At 36.5% G+C, this 14,301-nt stretch overlaps 1 protein-coding gene across 3 annotated transcripts in view; it reads right to left on the reverse strand.

Moving 5' to 3' along the window:
- Window positions 1-14,301, reverse strand: part of LOC112042839 (uncharacterized) — a 224,165-nt gene that overhangs the window by 145,081 nt on the left and 64,783 nt on the right. The window contains exons 1-2 of one of the 3 annotated variants that reach the window (XM_024078010.2): window positions 8,062-8,214; window positions 6,569-6,858 (exon numbers count right to left, since the gene is read on the reverse strand). The exons of the other annotated variants lie outside the window; for them this stretch is intronic. The gene's annotated coding sequence lies outside the window, so the exon portion shown is untranslated. Of the gene's footprint in view, window positions 1-6,568; window positions 6,859-8,061; window positions 8,215-14,301 lie in introns of those variants that run through there. 3 annotated transcript variants of the gene reach the window in all.

Consider the following 14,301-nt stretch of genomic DNA (forward strand, 5'->3'; position numbering starts at 1 on the left):
ACTAAAGCCTTTTCGGAAACCGGCTTGTTCGGGAGGCTGGAAGTCGTCAAACCTATTAGCGAGACGATTCGTAATGACTCTCGAGAACAATTTGTAAACATGGCTCAGCAGCGAGATGGGTCTGTAATTCTTCAGCAAGGTGTTGTCACCTTTTTTGAAGAACAGAACCACCACGCTCCTATGCCACGCCTCAGGCGTCGTGCCCTCGTGAATGACGGAATTGAACAATCGCTGAAGGACTTTAAGTATCGGTTTTCCACCCGCTTTCAGGAGTTCTGCTGTGATTCCGTCCTCACCTGGCGCCTTATTGTTCTTCAGGTGTTTGAGAGCCACACTAATCTCGTATAGGCTGACGTCCGGGATATCTTCGGTATAGTGTCGGGTCAACTTGGCTCTGGGGTCTTTAGCCAAGTTGTCAACAGGCTGCTGGGTAGTCGTGTATAGCTGTCCATAGAACTTCTCGACCTCACTTAATAACTCGGGCTTGGAAGAAATCAGATTACCGTGCTCGGTCTTCAAACGCGTCAGCTGCCTCTGTCCAATAGACAGATCTCTGGCGAAAACTTTCGAGCCGCGATTGTTTTCAATCGCATTTTTAATACGCTCGGTATTGAAGTTTCGCAAGTCGCTGGTTTGCGACTTAGAGATCTGTCTACTGATTTGTCGGTATTTTGACGCATCTGCTGAAGACTGCAATCTCATTTCTTGCCTCTCTTCCATGAGTTTAAGTGTATGGTCTGAGAACTTTTTGGTTCTTTTCGTACGGTGGGTCTTATAGAACTTAGACCCAACGGAATGGACAGTTTCCACGAACCTGTTGTTCAGATCGTCCACAGTTTCGAAATTTGCTAGGCAATCAAAGCGGTTCTGCAGTTCTAGTTGAAAGGACTCGGGGTTTTGGATATGGGCACGAGTAGGTCGGAGCGTAGACTTCACCAGTCGATACCGTTCCAGCTGAACGTTGATATTCAACGTGCCTCTAACCATTCGGTGATCGCTACCGGTTTTCACCCTATGGATCACAGAAACATCGTTGAATATTTGCCGTTTGGTAGACAAGATGAAGTCAATCTCATTTTTCGTGGAACCATCGGGGCTCATCCAGGTCCATTTCCTGTGTGGTGGCTTCTTGAAGAAGGAGTTCATCATAAAGAGGCCCTCCTTCTCCATGAAGTCAGCCAACATTTGGCCCCTATCGTTCCGTTGCCCATACCCAAATCGTCCCACTTTCAACTCTGAACCGCTACGTTCGCCCAGCTTTGCGTTAAAATGCCCCATCACAACATTGTAATGAGAGTTTGAGGCATGTATGGCTTTAGAAATATCCTCATACAATACCTCTACCTCCTCGTCGGGATGTGTCGAGGTCGGTGCGTAAACCTGTATAACCTTCAACGAATACCGTTTGGTAATTCGGAGGACCAGGAACGCTACCCTGCTCGACACACTCTCGACTTTTACAACATTGTTCACGAGGGACTTGTGAACGATAAATCCGACACCACCCTGGGACTGTTGGTCGCCCTCCCGGTAGTAGAGCATGTTGCCGGATTCAAGGATTATCGAGCCCTCCCCCTCTCTTCGGACTTCAGACAATCCTATGACATCCCAGTGCAACTTGCTCATAACTTCTTCCAGCTCGATGACCTTTTCGTCGGACCTCAAAGTGCGTGCGTTGTATGTTGCCAGGTCTAGTCGTCGGGGTTGGCAGCGGAATCTCTTCCGGAGATTCTTAACACCCCTTGCCCCGCCGTTACCGTAACCGCTGCCAGAGCCAGGAATAGCGGGGCTGCCGGGGACTAGGGGCTGTGTTTTTGTTTGTTGGTCCATCTACAAAGTTTTGCCCGATACTGACCACGCTGGGCATACGGGTTGGTCAGCGCAGTGCTAGATTATTCGCGCCGATGTCGCTGCTGCCCGACACCGGCCTGAGGCATTTCATAATCTAGCCTTTGGGAATGGATATACCGCCATTCGTCGGTCGCCAGAGCCTCGTCGGTCCATCTGCAGGGTGCACCACGAGCAGGTGAGGTTGACAATTGGGGAGACAGACTGGTACTAGCCTCCCCCTTACACCCCCAAAAAATGGTATTACAAAATACATTACATTATCTGTGTCTAACTGACAGGCGACAGATTTAATAAGGATTTGACACTAACTTGACACATCTAATCAAATTATGTTAATAATTATATTTGACAATGATTTCATTCATTGGTTGACTTTAACATTGACAGCCCGCGTTTGCAAAGACAACTAACAATCAATGAAATACGCATCAAAGAGGATATTATAGAAATCACTACAATCGGTGTTCTTTAGACGTGGAAATTGTAATTTCTGTAGTCATGAAAACTATCTAGGTAGGTATATAAGACCGACCATTGACCGAAACTACCGGTATAATAACCGTTGAGTAAACAATTCACATGGCACTGATCTCGAGAGAGATCTGAGACGACTATTATTATTTTGTTATTGTTTGTTTATATACAACGAATGTTGTAGGTTTAGCTTTTGTTAATAGATGGATCCTTAATCCTTTGATTTGTTGTTATTTATTTATTTATTTATACTTTATTTGTACACCACAACATAATAAAAACAAATGACAAGAAAGAAAAAAGTATAGCACAGTAGTAGGACACAAAAGGCGGCCTTATCGCTACGTAGCGATATCTTCCAGGCAACCTTGAGTTTATAAAAATGCAAAAACACAAGAGTGCAGGTTGTATAAATGTGTTGTTGTCAATTTTTAAGTTTTAAACTATCATTTAGTCTTATTGTTTTGTAAATAGATCTTAAATTGTGTCCCTTATATCGTATTCTTATATTATTATGACCTAGCCAAACTTGTTCATTGATAAATATTATGAAGTAGCTTACTAGTGAAGTGCGGAATTCCAGTTGCAATATCTCGTCGTAAGTGTAAGTGGTAAGACCATCGATATGACAGTCTTACCACTACGATTACGTATTTCAAAATGCAAGGATAGATAAAAGCGTGTGTCACATGGATAGTCGTAATTATTTGAATTACTTTGTATGACTTTTATTTTTTAGTTACAAAAGTAAATTGTTATGCACTTCGGTTTCTTTATGTAGACTTGTCAACACCTTAAAGTTATGGGAAATATAAATTTCATTAAAATTGGCTACCACATGCTACAAGAAGGTCCATATTATTGCTACGAATACAAAAAAGTTTTCTAGCTCTCAATAAAGTAGGTGGGAGTTAGTACTCAATAGGTACTGAACACTCGTTTTACGATGTATATAGTGTACAACGTATCTATTAATGTAAAACTCCCTTGAATGATACTCTGTAATGCGATTTATTGCATTAATAATAACAAAATCCTTTTAAGATTGCAAATTGTAATACTTTTATAGCCTCTCTGTACTTGCGTCGGTAAACACTTAACATCGACGGGTGAGCGAGCTTGTTAACCCGTTATTGATATAAAATGCAGGTATCACTTCTGTATTGATCTTGAAATCATTGGTTACTTTCATTCCTACTTAATCTCAAGTGGCTCTTCATTGATAAAGAAAATCCTTGATATCCGTACACATTGTAAAGCCGCTGATGCATTTAAACTGTATTATGACTATCATTAGTTATTCATATCATCATTAACAATCCATATATTCGGCTCACTGTTGAGCACGAGTCTCCTCTATGAATGAGAGGGGTTAGGCCAATAGTCCGCCATGCTGAACCAATGCGGATTAATCATATATAATTACTAAAATATAATATAATTTCCTTTTAAAGATTATTTGGTCTGTTGTCTACAGCAATAATATTTTTGTGTGTGACGAATAAAGTCAAAAACTACTGGACCGATTTGAAGAATCTTTCAAATCGGTCCAGTAGTTTTTGACTTTATTCGTCAATTCGTCGTTAACCAATATAAAGCTACATTATCAGGGAGTAACATAGGCTTTATTTAATTCCCGTATACCCACGCAAATAGGAACTACGGGGGTGTAACCGTGAAGTTCTGCTAATTTTCTATATTATATATGTGTTTGCTTTATTTGATTTGTTTTCTTTTTCCCGAAAAAACTTGTAAGGTAGCAGAATATCCCAAGTTTTGACATATATACAATTTCCGAACTTTTAAAAAAATTCATTATTTTGTATTACACTAAATAATTATATTTTACACTAGATAATAAAGTACTTGTGACCTTATTTACCATTTATGATTAAAACATCTTTTATTTCCTTTTACGGTTGTAAGCTATACTAGGATGAGATTTCCACGTAGCAACTCTTTTTCTCACAGTAAAAAATAAATGGAATATTTGACATAATCCGTTAGTGCCATGTTTCCTGCATACCCGTCTTAATTAACAAGTAATTAGCTCAGTATTATGTGTAGCTATTATTAGATTACATAGTGCATTAGTTGAGACATAGTCAACTAATCGGTACTTAGTTGTTTTATTTGTTTTAAATACATACACCTATATGACACACCTGCCTAATTATTACAAATTTTAATAAGGCTGGAATATATTGTTCCAATAATCTTTAACGATTTTCCGGATACGGTAAAGAATCTTCTAAAAGATACTAATATACTCACAAAAGTACATAAGCGGAAACTTAAGCATTACTTTACACATTATTACTACATTACTACATTATTAAAAAATAAAAAAAAATAAAAAAAAAAAATTGGGACAGCCTGTGTAGCATCGCAGCAGCGGTTTACTCATACTTTTACGATATTTATTTAACTACCCGATAATGATTTTTGTTTGTTAATTATTTTAGTTCTTAAATATTGTATTATGTAATAATAACCAGTGCACAGTAAAACCAACTGTGGTTTGTGTTGCACTATGATAAGGCTTAATTGAAATGCGTTTTTTGTAGAATAATAAATAAATAAATAAATAATAATACAAATATAATCTTCGACTTTTCCGAGAAATGTTAAAATTACTAACTATCTATGTACCTACCTCTATTACACTTTCTAGTACATTTCAACAAATTTGATAATTTATTGATAATTAAGCTTTTCAATTAGGTACCTAATTTACGTTCAAAAGGCTTTGTTTGGAGTTGAATGTTCATCCCTTAAATATCTAGTTTGAAACTTAATATTAGATGGAAATGTTACAGATAGCTGCACATAAGTTTAATGACGTCATAATTGAACTTTCCTATTTCCACTGGAGGTATATTACCCACTATGAATTGACAGGTGTCTCATGTTACCTCTCTTAGCGGAAAGCTCGAATGTATAGACTCGGATGGTGATGTCACAGGACCGATATAAGGATAATAAATTAAGCTTTATTAGGTAAAACATATTAATCTAAAGGTTTAGCACTTTCAAATTTGAGGGATCATAAAGTTACATAGTATCCTAAGAAATGTGCACTGCAAGGCAACTTTCAGTTATTGGAACGTACGAACGTAAAAAGACAATCATGCAATTGAAACTGAGCTTCTTCGGACATCTACAGAGTGGAGCTCAGTTTTCATTTTCAAGATTAATCTTGGAAGGAAAGATAATAAGCAAGGGAGCACCCGGCCGTCAAAGGGAGGACATTTTTGGACGGCATTAGAGAGTGAACGAATGAAACGTGTTATGGAGGACAAAAATGGCTTTTCGCATAGGTACTGACCGCCATAGGGATGGTACCGCGTGTTGGTGATTTTCTCTTAACATTAAATAGTTCCTTTGTCTTGCCGTCTAACTCGGAAACATGGCAATTGACATGATATTGTCCATGAGATGTTTCGGAACCTAACCTCTACAATGTTCAATTGGACATTGTGTTGTGGTAAAACCACTTAGCAACAAAAGATACATTCATTAAATCTCAACAGCATACTGTAATAGGCCACAGCAGAGCCAATTGAAGAAGAGATTTGGGGCTTATTACGCTGCTCCAATGAGAATTGGCGGGCTTACGGAGATACTGACCTAATCTTTTACTCTGTAACGATCATTTACAATAATTAACGAGACCAGCCAGGGCTTTGGGTTTTCTTCGAGAACAGAGTTGTAACATTACCTGAACCTAGAACCGAGGATTTTGACGACCTCCGTGGCGCAGTGGTATGCGCGGTAAATTTACAAGACGAAGATCCTGGGTTCGATCCCCGGTTGGGCGGATTGAAGTTTTCTTAATTGGTCCAGGTCTGGCTGGTGGGAGGCCAATGATGTTAGAAGAAAAAAGAGGTAGATAGGTTACATGAACTACACTCGATGTTTAAAATTGGCACACAAAAATTATTTCAGCGGCGTTGTCAAGGGCAGAATGATAGTGCGATGACTGAGCTCAGGTTTGCTAATTATCATAGTTTTAACGTGCCACTCACAGACCGCGTATAACCTATCTACCTCTTTTTTCTTCTAACATCATTGGCCTCCCTTTGATTTTCATCCTCCTAACAAGTTAGCCCGCTTCGGCGAGATTGTAGTCAAGTCAAAAAAAATTCACTATTTTAATCCGCACATACCAACTAATGGACCAAGGCAGTTGTTCATTTAATAAATAACGCTAATAATAAATCGTAACACAAAGAACACTTACCGCCGTCAACCGGAATAACATCGGTTGTCAGCTGGACGCCAACTGACGCCTCATACGTCTCGGCCTCCAGTTTTCCTTACTCCACAGCAAACGAGCGCTCGCACACTATCATCACTGGCACTGTTTACTGGTCGAAGTTCGTTTTGTACACTTTTTTTAGTTCTAGCATCCGACGAACAAAGCAAGTTTTTGTTGCGAGCCTTAATTTTCCTCTTCCGAGAGTTTAATCGTTTCTGGCAAACATCCGTTCTATATTATACTGGTTGAAGCTATTTTTACGTTTCTCGATCCTAAGGAAAATCAAATATTAGTCGAAGAACCGGTCTCGAAATAAAATAATTAGTTTTTAAGCTAAAATACAGTTTTATAGTAATTTTGAGGACGCACAACGAGAATTCGGTGCTAAAACTAATCTTATGTTAGCTAGGTAATTATTATTTGCATATTATTAGTCACATGCCCGTTACGCATCACGGCTAATCAATTTGTCTGTTACCTAAACATTACATATCTTATGTATTGTGTACATATTGTCATTCATATTTCTCGTTACTGTGGTTATGTAAGGACGTTATTTTAGATACATATTATCTCTCCGTCCATAATCAGTCACGTTTATTATCAAAAGCATCTATCTTCTGGCAGTTATCTTGTGTTTGACAATAAGATCTAAGCAAAAAACTCATTTGAATTGTATAAAATGATATAAATTTAATACAATGTTGTAAAAATGTGAACATTTCAAACAGATGTTTTCAAGCAATCATTTCAAGTGAATCAAATCATATTTGATGATCCCTTGAGCATAATTTCAGTCGCATGACTGAATGTCACATGATAAAAATACTATGAATGTAATTGTGCAATGATATCAATGTACTAGTAATAAAGTAATTCAATGATGAAAGTTATATTTATAGCCTACCTAAAATTTGTAACGGTTATATAATCGGCAATTATTCTAATCACTTAGCATGAATAATATTAATATAACGCTTTAAACTTTATCATTTAGCGTCTTATTATGCTCAAGATCACATCATCAATAACTAATGCAGCGAGCCGCGAACGCATCGACGCACGTGACCGGCAGAAAATCATTGCCAACCTCTCCTTGAAAGGGACAGAAAAAATATCAACTTCGTAACCTCCTGATACAAAGATAATATATAAATTATAACGCGCAATATAAATACTTTACAATCGGAGCAAGGGTAAGTACGTTCTAGCTCAAACTGTCATTAGTTCCACATACTTTAACAGCGTGAATATATTTCACACGACAGTCTAATTGAACATTATTTCCGCTAATCCTTAAGCGTTTTCTACTGTATAACTCGCCACATCAGTCACATCTGCATAACAATAATACTAAAACAATAATCTGCAAATACCTCTAGGTATAACGGACAGTGAATTTTCAACCGTGGTAAAACGATTAGCTAAAGCCACTGGCACTGAAAATTTTTGTTATAAAATGTATTGAGACTCACAAATAAATTCGCGAAGTTTTTCGCGGGAACGCAATGTCAAGTTCATCCACAAACCGGCAGCGCTAAGCCTATTATCACTTTCATCCGCATACAATTGACTTTAATTCTCATTTTAGTGATCTAAAAAACCTACAAAACGTTAACGGCTACCGATAAATGTGTACCTTGGCAGGTACAGGCGCGCGTGCGGCAAGCGCGGTGTTCGTCACACGAATGCCGCCTTGCGTCTCTTGCATTGTTTACATCGCTAATTACATTTTCGTTTCGATCGAGTTTGCCTGCTAAGGCTGTATGGCGGAAAATCTGGCCGCTGTCCAGTGCACGTCACAATACTGAACAGGCTATTGACGGCTGATAACGGCTGCCACTACTGATAAGTATACGCGACCGGTGCGCTACTTGCTTATTGTATACAATTTCATTAACAGCTGCTTTTTCTTTCTTTTCTTCCACTCAGTGGACTGTAAGCTGATAAACATCTGCTTACTCGATTGTTTGTACAGTACGACAAATATTTGTTTTAACAAATACAATTGGTTATTGGAAGTTAGTAGATTAGTAAGAATTCCTCTTCAAAGTTGAATGGCAGATAGAAATATGCATAGAATCTGAAAACATGTAACTCTATCACTTTATTTTCATTTTTTGATTGAGAAAGAATACAATAAGGATCTTAAGCTAACTTATCCTAATAACTACACAAATAAAGCCTAAAAGGAATGGTGAAAAGAATACTGGCTGCATTTCCGCGCTGGACGGCCAGGCGGATCCTTAGCGCAAAAAATGAGCTAGCCAGTCGAGGCATCTAGCCGCAGTGGAATTGTCGGTGAAATTTTTTGGCACTGGGACTCCATGACTCAAGGGTCTCCACGGCAAAAGGTACAAATATGTAACTCTCAGTCAGAGAGGCATACTTGTGCCACTTAACGGTTTCAGCTTTTTCTGCTGCAGCTCCCGGTCTTGATTCTGTCTTCCTGATACGACACGGTGCTAAAGTGTCAACGCATGTAGCGTCCCACATTAGGGCTCGCCCCATTTCAAAGGGAACCAGCGTCAATCCATAAGGTCTCTTGCCATCATCCCGACTTATTCCCAATTGCAAATTAATAGTAGGTGCTAAAAAAATTGTATTGTAATTGTGTGTATAAATAAATAACAAATAATCTTAAAAAAGAACATTGATTACTTGAAGAATGCTCTGTAGAGCTAATCTAAATAAGATGAATTATATGTCATCATGTCATTGTGATCTCTTTATACTCGGTTTTTATAATCATTTCTGTGAAAATACATACCTATAGTGTTATCATCCCAAGTATATTAAGTGTTATAAACTGCATTTGTTTGTGTATTTAAATTTTATAGCATTCATGTTACAGCATCTTTATTATGAGACCTAATAACAAGATAATAGAGGTCCCAGGCAAACAAAAATTTAAATTAGCATTAAAAGAGCCTCGAAGGATCCAGGTAAGTAAAGATACTTCGTAATTAGGATAATAATATTATAGGATAGACACAAAATTTTATGAATCCCTTGAGCTCATCGTATTTAACTTTGGAAGCGCTTAATGAGAATAAAATAGAAAACGTTCCATAAAATCACACAAACACATTTCCGATCCATGGTCCATATCTTTTTCATAATAAATCTTAATTACCTAAGGTAAAAGATTTTTCAGAAAAGGCACTCAGTTTGTGTTGTATTTTCATAAATTTCATAACAGTTGTATTATCTATTCACAGAAAGTAAGTTTTTACACAGTCAATCGGTTTCGAAATTTCAAAATGTTCAAGCTTTAGAGTATAAGCCTTACATGGCTCACACTCTAAAGCTTGAACATTTTGAAATTATATCATCAGTGTATGATTAATGAATCGTTATGATGAGGGACTTTTATAACGAATAATAACCACATTATAAAGCATATTTACTCCTTTACGATATGATCATTTCAAAGGATTTAGAGGATATCAATTTACGAGAGCCATCATGACAATGCATAATTCTGTAATGAATGAACTTAAAATAGAATCTCAAGAATATAATAAAGTTATAAAAACAAACCGGTATCATATGTTGGACTTTGTGGCTTTATCACGTTTCGGAAAAAAAACTTATGCAAATCATAATGACATTTGGTTATATATAGAGATCAACTAGAAAGAAAGAATACAATAGAAAGGTAAGTTATCCTAATAACCATACAAATCATGCCCACGTGGAATTGTGGCATGAATATTGGCTGCATTTCCGCACTGTTGGTAAAAATGAGCCACCCCTTCTGTCATCAGTCGGGGCAATTATGTAAGTAGGTATATTATAAACTTGGAATTATTGAGTGTTTCTATATATATCTTGTTATATTTGCTATATATATTTTTTTTACCCGACTGCAAGAAGGATTATGTAATTGTCCCCTCCAACTAATCGGAAAGGTCGGTGATAAAAGTTTGTACGACAATAGTCCAGCGGGCTTATATCAAACCTACGACCCCTAGTCTATAGGAGCTATTGAGACTTTATAATACATAAAATTTATATTCCTGAAAAAAACTCACTTAGTTAAAAAACTAAACATGGAAGAACATCAATTGCTCTTGAAAATTACCTTGTCACCATTTATGTGCGTAAACCATAAAAACTTAATAGTTTATTTATTATAATAACCTTCATAATGTGGAGATATTATGAAGAATAGAAATTAAAATAAGGATTATTGACTCATTTGCACATATTAAAATACTAACAACTTTTGCAAAAAAGAATAAGTTTGACAACGATATATAAATCACTTGCCGCTATAGAAAATATACTCATTCGAATTAATAAGCCTTAAAATGAAGTATTCGAAATCAAATATATAATAAGTAGACAGGAAGTATATTACTAGCAATTGACTATTCCTGTACAAAACAAAGTAGCCAGGCAAGTCTTTCCTATTACTCGTACTAACTGAACTTTATAAATACATTTATAAATCACAAGATATATTTTAAGACAGTGAATCACAGAACATCAACACTCATACACACAGAGACAAATTAGACGACGCATTCAAAGTTCAAATTAACTTCACAAAACTATTGTCGTACAAAGGACTTTGAGTTTAGCGAACTCGTAATGAGTGAGTGAACATCTAAAATTAAAAGAGCCGTATTATCACTATAAAATTTCACGTAATAATTAAAGAGTCAACCATAATATACCAAAATACAATACAAGTACGCTAGATATTGATAGCCTGAAGACAAAGTCTTTAAGGTACTGTTTTAAACATGCTCTAAAATAGCATGCTTAAAAAGTGCTAAGTATGCTCCATACGCGCATGCTTATCATCAGTTTTCATTTGCTAGCAATAAGCATGCTATTTTTAAGTATACTCCTGAATAAGCATGCTTAAAGCAAACATTCCAATTACACATGCTAATTTGTATCTATCACTCTCTGTCTATAATATCGTGTTAGAAAGGGAGAGATGAAGGTGAAGAGAATACAGAATAGCAATGCTGATCAACTAATATACTCAATAAGCAAACCTATTCAGACGCGCAGCAAATAGCATGCTCATAAATCGCACGAATGTTGATTCGTGAGCAAGCTCGAAATAAGCATGCTCGTTATTAGCAATGTTGCTTTACACATGCTAATAAATAGCAGTGCTCAATAGTTGCATGCTTTTGTGCTTGAAATGAGGATGTGTAACAGTAGCTTTAGTGAGTGTGTCCTATAAGTAAACAGTTGCCTGCAAACGCATTGTCGTTGGTTACTGGCGGTTAATGATACAGTAATGATATGGAAATAGAGAAAAACCTTAATACTCTTTCAGTACAGTAGTATCATAAGTGATGAAAATCGTTGGTAAGAAATACCTAACTTGAAAAGTGTTTTGTAATGATGGTTAAGACAAAGAGTACGAAACTGAAAGGAATATGCCTTTTGTTCAACAAACATTACACATTTTGCAAACTAAGCATTTTATGATAATAATGTACTCAAAACGTAATTTTAAAATACTCGGAATGCTCAGAATGAAGTCATCAGTTTTTGGTCTGTTGACAAAAGACTGAGAGTCGACATTGTCAGGATTTGTTGTTTGAAGATTATGTTCTGTGTGTTTTGCTAGAGTTCAATTTTATATGGAAAAGAAGCAAAAAACTATAAATAAAATATAATAATTTTTACTCAAACAGTTGCCCATCGCCGCAAAGGAATTTTAAAATTAAAATAATTTAAGATATACAAAATTTGTATTTAAATTTTATGTATCTCTTAAGTCAGCGTAATGTAAGCAGCCGAGAACTTGATTAAAGAACATTGACCTTTCTTTACTTTCATATTGAAATCGCACATATTATGCATACCAATATCACAAGAATATCTACTTTAAAAAAAATGCGATACTAAACTTAAGCTAACTTATTATCCTAATAACTATATAAATGTCGCATGTTAAATAGAAAGTCACGTTATTTGTAAGTAGGGTAGAACTGAAAAGATACAATAGCAGGTGTAATTTTTAAAATTGTCTATTATTCCGGCTAATCTCTGAAACGTCTGGACCGATTTTGACGGGACTTTAGACTTCGACTTTACTTTACTCAGTCGAGGTTACTACACAATTGATAAGATCCTTTATGGTAAAGATGCTTGGAGGCCATTGGATCAGCTTCTACCTTCACACAGGAAGTAAAATTAAATAAAAGAAGTTTGAATGATGTTAACAATTGCAAAGTGTTCCGGTACGATGTCGTGTAGAAACCAAAAGGGGTGTGGATTTCCATCCTCCTCCTAACAAGTTAGCCCGCTTTCATCTTAGATTGCATCATCACTTATCAGGTGAGATTGTAGTCAAGGGCTAACATGTAAAGAGGAAAAAAGAAACGTGAAAGTGGCTTTGTTCTAATCTAATAATAGAAAGATTTTTTTTTATAAAGCAATCATGCCTGATGGTGTGCAATGATGAGATCTAAGATGAAACGCGCTTGCCTAGAAGATGCCTTTTCACTCTTGCCTTGAAGGCTCAGACCAATTATAGAAGGACCTGTATCGCACTCATAGTCACGAACAAAATTGTCTGTCATTTTCTGGAGAAAACGAGCTTATATTTGGTATATATCTTATACTAAACTAGCAGTTTTTGGCCGTTTTTTAAACAATCAATTATTACACAAAAAGGTATTTTTACGAAGCTCTTTAACCGGTGAACACGATTACAAATATTTAACATCGATTCTATAGAGACAGTTTTTATAATCGCATTAGATCGTTGATCATATACTTTGACAGAAAAGTAACGTCTAGCGAGGCAGGTCCTATACAATAATTGGTCTGAGCTTGAAGGTGCACAAATTATATTTGTCAGGAAACACAGACGCCGGAAGGACATTCCACGTTTTAGCAGTTCTAATTAGAAACGTGACGCAAAACGTGCGGGTTGACTAAACGTTGACAACAAAGGGATGCCATAGAATGGGGATGGAGAAACAAAATTATAAAGTTCATAAAGTTCCTGTGCGTACTCACCGAAGATTAGATAATAATAATACAGAGCTATATCAGGAGGTACTTATTCATCGACTTTTATTGGTGTTGACAAGAACTATTTTTTGTTTTTAGATGAGGATAAATAAAATAAACATTGTTCTAGCTTACAATGAAATTCTTAGCAGGACGATGAATTAGGTAAGTCCCCTTCAAAGAAACACGTGACAGGTATTATAAAGAAACAAGAGTTTTTTGTAATAACGTACCTACTCGTATCATCATCATTAGCAACACTTATTCGGCTCATTGTTGAGCAAGAGTCTCCTCTCAGAATGAGAGGTTCTAGTCCACCACACTAGCCCAATGCGGATTGGCAGACTTAACACACGTAGAGAATGAAGAAAATTCTCAGTTATGCAGGTTTCCTCACGATGTTTTTCCTTCACCGTATGTGAAACGTGATGTTGATTTCTTAAAATGTACATAACTGAAAAGTTGGAGGTGCATACCCGGACCGGATTTGAACCTTCACCGTCCGAATTGAAGGCAGAGGTCATATCAACTGTACATTTGCTCTCTAACTAATATTAAGAAGACGAAAGTGAGTTGGTATGTTTGGTTGTAAGGCTTTTATGCTTAAACCACAAAACCGATTATGAATATTCTCTTACCTATGATAAGCTACACTATTATACGGGAAAAGGGCTCACTTACTACTACACACTACTATATTACAAGCTTTAAGATTTAGG

The sequence above is a fragment of the Bicyclus anynana genome, chromosome 12, assembly GCF_947172395.1.
Source record: "Bicyclus anynana chromosome 12, ilBicAnyn1.1, whole genome shotgun sequence".
NCBI classification, from domain to species: Eukaryota; Metazoa; Arthropoda; class Insecta; order Lepidoptera; family Nymphalidae; genus Bicyclus; species Bicyclus anynana.